The sequence below is a fragment of the Drosophila obscura genome, unplaced genomic scaffold, assembly GCF_018151105.1.
Source record: "Drosophila obscura isolate BZ-5 IFL unplaced genomic scaffold, ASM1815110v1 contig_150, whole genome shotgun sequence".
NCBI lineage: Eukaryota > Metazoa > Arthropoda > Insecta > Diptera > Drosophilidae > Drosophila > Drosophila obscura.
This window is the reverse complement of record NW_024542736.1, coordinates 1,532,891-1,541,699: the sequence shown is the minus strand read 5'-3', so window position 1 is coordinate 1,541,699 and position 8,809 is coordinate 1,532,891. Positions and strand designations below refer to the sequence as shown.

General features: G+C 50.0%; 1 pseudogene; it reads left to right on the top strand.

Moving 5' to 3' along the window:
* Positions 1–4,645: 4,645 nt before the first annotated feature.
* On the top strand, positions 4,646–6,548 carry LOC111082496 (annotated as a pseudogene).
* Positions 6,549–8,809: the final 2,261 nt, after the last annotated feature.

Genomic DNA, 8,809 nt, shown 5'->3' with positions numbered 1-8,809 from the left:
GCGTTTGTCAATTGCCCGACGCTGCTGTGAAAGCGGACACATGCTCCAGTCCAGTGCGAAGCGCCATGGAAGCGCCTTGCGGGACGGGGGCCCCAAACAAAAGATTCGGACGCACTTGGCCCTGTCAACGGCAGGGCCACGGAGATGAAAGCCCGATGCTAACGGCCAGATAAGCACGGCGACTGCGTCGTAATTCGTGTAATTATATTCTCAATTACCAAAACCCAACCAGGCCGTCCGTTGATGCTGTGGCTCTGATTAGAGCAGAGCGGACGAAAGCGTTTTCAGATTTACTTTTTCTTCTCTGCTCTTCTCTCTCTTCTCTTTTATTTCTCCCAATGGTGTTTTGACAAGGGATGCATAGTTGTGGTCCGGAACCTGCCTGGCCCAGGCACCCAACATCGCTGCGAAAGCGAAGCTCAAGTGATGGGCAGTGCAGCCCCTGTAGCAGGGCAAAATCAAAAGCAGGCCACAAGCAAATATAGCAATGAATGAGAGATAGCTCCTAAATGCTGCTCATTCGTGCAGCCGAACAAACAAGCCTCTGAATGGATATGGCATAGGGCTGGGCTGGGCAGGGCTGGGCGGGCAGGGCAGAGGGGCGTGCAGGGCAGGGCTGGAGAGGAAGACATATGCAAATGGCAGTCCAGGGCCCATCCTGCGGTCCTGAGCCCGGTCCAACTTAAGTGGTTTCTGCTCGGCAGCGATGTGATGCCTACGACGATATGATATGATTATGTTAAATGCTCGTTTTGTTTGCTCACTCACTCACTCACACACACACAGAGAGAGAAAGAGGGAGACAGATAGAGACAGAGTGGCAGAGTGAGTGAGATAGAGAGAGGGCAGGGAATTGGTCATTGGGCAGCTGCTACCCGTCTCTTCTGTTGCTGTCGTCGTCATGCTCTCTTAACTGATTTTCCAGTCTATGGACAGAAAGGAGCAGCTCTCAGTTAGCTTACTGCTGCATTCAGTTCAGTTCAGTTTCAAGTTGACGATTTCATAATTCAATTTACAAGATAAGAGTCCGAGACCCGACCCATCCAGCCAGCCAACCAACCAACCAAACAAACGGCCAACGTTTTTGGGGCGTGTTGTCAAAGGAGAAGTCAGCCAGCAAAAAACCACAACAATAATATTGTTGGGAAAAAACCTTTTAATTAATTATGCATCAGCGATTGTGTTTAAATAAAATATAAAAAAAACAAGCACTCGGTCAAATCTCTTTCAGATATTCTCGATTATTCTCGATTGTGTGTGTGGTGTGTGGGGCGGATCCGCAGCTGCCGGGAGACACAGCGCGCACGTTACGCATACGCCAGGATGAACACGCTGTTAAAGATGATGCTGCCGATAGGGTTATGAGATATAATTTGTGAGTATTTATCAGAACTATTGTTGGCTCTGATGGTTTATCGCATGATTTCTGATTTTAATTGTTTGCCTCTCCATCTGCTAAATGATGGAACTTTTGCGTGTGATTATCCTAAGCGATTACCAAGGGTAGGTGGGAAAGGGAATTGAATTATTATTATTATGCGAGTATATTTATTATGCATACATAGATATGCATTTAGTTTATATTTTTTCAGATATCAAATCTACTATTTAAATTATATTTAATGTTGCTTTGATTTTCCATAAGCAATCGCTGCAAGAACTAATGGCATATATTTATTTTATTTTGTTTTATTTTGTTCTACCCTATATACATACAAGTACTACTGAAATGCAAGTCTTTCATCTATCCATTCGATCTTAAACCTTCTTTCTCAAGCAACCTCTTTAACATTTGATGAATTTCTGTGCTGGCGATCTGGCATTTGTTCCCTGTGGCAATCGCTTTAAGAATGGGTCTTCAATCAGCGCATTTGTCAATGGGTCGTCAGGAATGTCAGCAGCAGCATGACTTCTGACACGATCAACACACAACGAAACGAGACAGAGATATATACAGGGTGAGCGAGTCTGAGAGAGAGAGATGGAGAGATGAGGAGAGTTGAGGAGAGGTAGTAACCCATATGCCCACATTGCATTTGACGGGCGACGAGGGCTGTGGATGGGGCGCAAGTTAGAAGCCATCATAATTCAAACATGAGTGTTGGCTGCCACTGCGCACTGGGCTAACAATAATGCGGATGCGGTTGTGGTTGTGGCTCTGTGGCTCTGTGGCTGAAGAGGATCCAGCAGGCTCGGTTCAAGCTCTCTTCACAGAGAGACAGAGAGAGAGGCAGAGGGTCTTCCATTTGCTGGCGTTATCAGCAACAGCGATGGCAGATTAATCGGCTCTGATAAGCACAAACCCCTGTGAGTGCCGAGCCGAGCGGTGCCTGGTGCTGTGGCTGTGGCTGTGAATGTGGATGTGGACATGATGACGAGCACGATGACGAGTGAGGATGATCGACCAGAAGAATGGAGTGCTGATGATGACGGTAGCGCTGCGTTAGGGTTGCCCTCTGCTGTCTCTGCCCTTTGCCGTGGCTCCGGATCCTCAACAATAACCCAAGCATACCCTGGCATAAAAAACAAACCAAACCAAAAAACATATTTGCCATAATGCCAGTGCCAGTGCCAGTGCCTTGGCCTCACTTTCCTATGCTTTTGTTGTCCGATCATGCTTTGAGGTTATCCCTGCCTGCCTTCCTGCCTTCCTTCCTTCCTTTAGCATTTTCGGCGGACTTTGGGTGGAAAGGTGTGCCTGGGCTATGCGAAATATGCGTGGCGTTGTTGTCGATGATCGGCATCGGCATCGGAATCGGGCATCGGGGCCGATCTTCATTCTGCCATTGCCCAAAGTGGTTTAGATTAAAGGGTTTGCGAGTAGTGTGTAGTGTGTGTTTTTTTTTTTGGGGCGTTATTTGCTCAGCGAGACGTGCGACTGCTTTAGCTGTTGCTTTTGCTCTTGCTTTGGCTTCAACTGGCACTTGGACTTTTGGTCAGTGAACGGAGGAAGATCGATCTGGGGCCGATCGGTCGCTGCACCTCATTGACCTCTCTTTTGGCTTTGACTCTCGCTCTGGCTCTGCCTCTACCTCTACATCTTCCTTCCTTTTTTTTAGAGTTTTGGTGTGTTTGTTGCTTTAGTTCGAACATCTGTCGATCTTGTTTGGCGATAATTTGAATTGAGTTTTCTCTCTGTTTTTGCGATCCTCCACACATGTACAATGTAGCTGTCCAGGTCCCCAGTTTCAGTCCCAGTGCCAGTCCCCAGAGTAGCGCTGTGCTGGGGCGTGTCCGGGAGGGTGTGCAATTGTGTGTGTTTGGTGTCATGTTAATAATAGGCCCCTCATCCCCACTTAAACTGCCACCATAATGAGACCAGATCTAGGCAAAGTGCACAAAGCTTTTTCTCACTGCCTAACACAAAAGAAATCCCTCCGCGAACGTGTCAACTGTTTTGAGTGGGAGTGGGGGGGGGGGATAGCTATACCCACCCCCCTTCCTTAGTCTGAGCCAATCCGTTGAGCACGTTCAAGTCGTTTTCTCGCAATTAACGCGAAATTCTACGAATTGTTTAATTAGAACTCCAGTTTCAGTTTTCAGGTTCCATCTTCAGGTTCCAGCTCTCGGCAACCTCTGCACGTTTGCTGTCCGTTGTGGCTGTGGTTGTGGCTGTGGCTGGGACTGCATAATCTTTTTTGTAAACATGAAACTCGCGCCATTATATCGAAGCTACGTTGCTCCAGACATTCAGCCAGCCAGCCAGCCAGCCAGCTTGGGAATGGAGTGGAGAATGGTTAGGGGAGATCTTGAGAGAGACCTTTACATGTTCCTCTGGTGATGCTGCCGCTGCCGTTGCTGCTGCAACGATTTTAAATTTAAAATCTGTGAATTTGAAGCAGTTTATCGAGACTGCAGCGACTCCTTCTCTGGGCCTCAGCTTCAATCCCAGTCCCAGTTCCATTCCCTGCTACAGCTAAAGCTCCACGCACAGGCCAGGCCAGGCCACTCATCCTCATCTGCTTAGGTGTTTGCCACGGCTCGTTCTGGTTGTGCTGCCCGATTTGGCGGGGCGATTAAATCATTAAATATTCCGATTGTGTAGCGTTATAATGAAATGTTTTTAACGCTTGTCTGATTTGAAATTATGCAGGGAATTAAAGGATCTCTCTCTCTCTCTCTCTCTCTGTCTCTTTCACAGCCAAGCCAACTCCTTTTTCTGTGGAACTTGTTGGAAGGTTGTCTCTGATAAGCAAAGATGTTCCAGGCATTTGATATATTTACACAAGGTCTCCCAAGGCAGCAGAAGAGAGACAGAGAGGAGCTCCAATGGAGCCCAAGTCTGTTTATTATCAGTGTCAAAATGCTGACAAAACGCTGAACAGCCGCTGCTAACGTTGCATACACTCAGAGAAAATATAAAACATGAAAAGAAATTTCGAGGAGCTGTAGAACTTACTGTAAAGCTAAGCACGCCCTTGGGTCCACTCTGGATCGCAATGTTTGAGTCTGACATTGTGACTTATCGCCAGCGACATGTGGGGGAAGCGAAGCTCTACTTTGTTGCCTGCACGCTCGTGTCGGCAAAAGCTTCCCAGGGGCTTTAAGCTTCAAGCACACGCTTTGCTATTATCAGCATGAAAAGCCCCTTCCGCACTGCCCACTGCCCCGCTCGACTGATAAGCCGCCGATGCAGTCAGAACTGAGGCTCGAGAGAGCATTCAGTGCACAAAGCGAGTCTTTCAGTGACAGACAAAGCCCCATAGAATCGGAAGATGCAACTACATCTGTGCCTGTATCTGCTGCTGCTGCTGCTCTACGCTGCTTCCCTTTCGGCGGGGACCCTGTCCGTGTTCGATGCCACCGGACGCTTCAACCTAAGCGCCAGCTGCCCGAACGCCTACTGCAGTCTGGGGGATCAGTCAGTGGCCTACGCGGCCGATCGGGCTGTGAGACTGAAGGAGCTGCACCTGAGCAACTGCAGCAGGCTGTCGGTGCCGTGGGTGGTGCTGAATCTCACTCCCGAACCTCAGCAGCCTGGTCATCCGCAACTGCAGCACATACTACATCAGCCAGGAGAGCCTGAGTCCGGTGTCCAATCTCAGTGCGCTGCAGATGCAGCGCACCAATCTGTGGGTGCTGCGCGACGGGCAGTTCGCGACGGTGCCCCGCCTGGAGATGCTACAGCTGGGCCACAACACCAATACACACGGTGCACGTGCGGGCCTTCAAGGGACTCGCTCGCCTGCGGCTGCTCGGGCTGCAGGCCAACGGCATCGGACAGATACTGGAGCATACCTTCGATCCGCTGGTGGAGCTGCTCTACTTGGATCTCAGCGGCAACGAGCTCGAGACGCTGCCGGGCACCATCTTTGGCCAGAACTCGAAGCTGCGTACGCTGATGCTCAACGGCAATCGGTTGACTGTGCTCACGCCCCAGACCCTGGGCCATCTCGCGGACCTGCGACTGCTCGATCTGAGTCACTGTGGCCTGTTGACGGAGCTGCGTCTGCACAGTGCCCACACCGTGTTCCTGGAGGGGAGCGGGGTGACCAGCCTAGTCATCGAGGGCAGCGTTATCAGGCTCTTGGCGGACAACAACGAGCTGACGCATCTCAGCATTGGCGATAAGAGCTCCGTCCTTCATCTGAACTTACATGGCAATCTGCTGGATGGCAACGATACCGACACGCTGCTGCGGGGCATGTGGAATCTGGATAGCCTGGATCTGTCCAAGAATCTCATTGAGGCTCTGCCCCAGCCCGGCAATGGCGACGTCTCTCGGGACGGCGACGCCAAAGAGCTGTTTCTCCTGCCCAGCCTGCGGTACCTGAATCTGGCCTACAATCGGGTGGGCAGTCTGCCCGTGGACTCGCCGCTGCTCTCCCCGCGGCTGAACCACCTGGACCTGTCCCACAATCACATGCTGGCCGTGCAGGTCGACAGCTTTGCGGGGCTGCAGAATCTGGAGAGCTTGTACCTCGAGGGGAATCGGCTGAACGACTTGGACTACGAACTCTTGCACAGCCAGCACGAAAGACTCAAGGAGCTGGGCCTCAACGACAACGAGTGGGGTGTGATCTTCTTCCGCAAAATGGCCACCTACCTGACGGATCGCGGGGTATATCTGCCGCCTAGAGGACAGCCCAACACTCCGTTCAACAATACCCAGCTGGACGCGGACTGGCCCCCGGCCAAGGGCCAGGTGCTGGCCCAAAAACGAGACCAGGCCGGGGTGGCTGGCATTCATCCGTATTGGACGCTACGCGATGTCCTGGCCATGGTCACGCTGCTGGTGGTGTTTCTCATTCTTCTGCTGCATCTCTACCGCATCCTGGAGGAGGAGGGCTGCTTCAGGCGATACCGGAGATGGCGCTGGCCGGAACGTTCCGCCAACGGCGTGCGGCGCCTCAACGAGCAGGTCTCTGAAGTATGAGGCAAGCATTGCAGTTGTTGGCACAGCCATAGTATGCTCATTTTCTCCCTTTCTCCCGTCCGTTTCTTCAATCAGGAAAGCTCCACTGAATAGTTGGCGAGGATCTCTCTGCTGGCCGCTGTTTCTGTCCTGTTCTGTTCCTCTAGCCAAATAAACGTCAATTTGATGTCAATTTAGCGCTAGTAGTTTTCTCTTTGGCTAGTCTTGCCTAGCCAGCTGAGCGTGTTGCACTCTGAAAGTCGTTTGCGGCGGACTAACTTGTTTGCTACCCTGTAGCAGTCCCAGTTCGGCTGTATAGCGAAACTAAAGGCCAATAATATGCACACAATGGGAAAGTATCTGTTGCTATCAATTGTAGGATTAGGATTATAAATTATAACATACATTTGGCTGTACTTAGAAGTAGGGGAAAATTTTATTAACTCGTGCTGTATAATTTATTTATATATATTGAATAAAGTTCAAGCACATCAAAGTGCTGTGTGTGTACTATCAAGATCAAGACTTCGAGTATGCATAACATTATCTGCACTCAACAAAATATTAAGCTAAAATTCAATCTAGCAATCATTTCCCCTCCGCAGAAGATAACGCTGTTGGAAACGCATATGGAAATATATGTCAATTATATAGCTCTAAGCTCGTTGCTATGAAATTCTAAAAGCTGGCGCCAATGCATTTCCTGAAGTGTTTTCTTTTTTTATCAACTCTCAAAACTAAATAAAAAATTCTCAAATTTCGCTGTCGATAGGGTAAACTGAAGTCGCATGCATCATGCAACCTTGCGCTGGCAACCTCGGGAGCTTGTGTATATTTTGCATATGAAATCTGAACGACAAGAAGAGAGCTGAAACAACATCTTCCACTTGCCCGAGTCTGGCTAAGACCTGGCCCAGAGCAGTCCCCGTGCAGAGCAGAGCAGACCGGACTGGACCGGAGCAGACCAAACAAGATCCATTTACAAGATTCGAACAAAATACGAATTTAAGTTCAAAATAATTGCACGGCATGCACAGGAGGACATGTGGACTTGGGCTTGGACTTGGACTGCTCCTGCTGCTGGGCTCTAGTTAAGAGTTACATAGGCGAGGCGGGATAGGGGGGTGTATTGACTCGACTCGTACTCGTACTCGTAGGAACCAGCTGAACAACGATTTTTCCGCCTTGGTTTCAGGCACTTCTTGCATGTGCAGCGCTGCCTCTGCTGCTGCCTCTGCCTCTTGGGCCATGGCATTTGTGGCGTTTGCATTTGCGTAGACGTCTCGCGGTACTTGCCCCGCCCCCGCAAGACAACATACTGTACCCCTACTGTCCCGACCTCTCCATCCTTCACCCCGAAGGCCTATCAACATGTTTTGGGTGGATATTTTGCCCCGTGTTTATGTTTGGGGGTCCGTCGTCCTCGGTAGATTTCGATAGGGCATCGCAATTTCTGAGAAATTGTATTTTGATTTATTTATAATGTTGCAGGGACATGCACATGCATCACACACACAATGGCAGCACCAAGCAGCAGCAGCGTCGTTATATGGCCTGGCCCATAGATTACCCATTGTTGTTTTTGTTGCCATAGGCTGGACATGCGAATCAAATCATTTTGATTAAATTAGAAATATGCAAATGATGTGCAGCTCATTAATTATGCGACACCAGAGGATTTGGTCAAGGCGATAAGCCAAACAGAGACGTAGGACGAGAGACAGAGAGACACAGAGACAGAGAGAGAGCGCAGCGAGAGAGACGCATAATCGATTGAGTGCGTGGCTGGCAGGCCAGGCGATTAAAAACGCGCGCGCAAAACGCTTCGCAATTAAATAACTTCACACCGCGCGCTAAATGGGCGTGTCTGTGTGGACGCCCACCCCCGCCCCAGGATTCGCGTTTGAAATGTGAAGCGCACGCGGCTTTTCTGTGAAAAATATTTCAACGATTTGTAAAAAATCGAAAGGCAATAAATGCAGTTTTTCGCGTGGCCCCCTCCTCCCCCCTAAGACTACCCTGTAATGGGCAGAGGTACTGCATGGAGTGTGCTGGCATCGGAATGGATTTGGCAAGAGTCGGGCTGCCCAGGGTTATATTACACAAGGGGGCAGGAGGAGGCCTCTGGTAGCTAATCTCTTTTTATTTTTCCCATTAAGAGTTTGAAAATTGAAGTGCTGTGCTGGGACACTGTCCCTTCACACAGTATCAACTGGTTGAGCCCTGTGCAGTTCTCTGGCATTTCTGATTACAATTGCCACAAAGTGTGTATCGCAAAGGACCGCTGAGAAGGCAATCCAAACCGTGCCAAGCCAATCCAAGACCAGGTCTGACCACAACAATTTACCAATCGTTCACGCGTCCCAAAAGGCCGCCGGTTCGTATTGCCATTGCCGTTGCGTGTATATTTCGCTGCCCTGCCCCCCGCGCCGGGCCGCGCCGCATCACACCCCC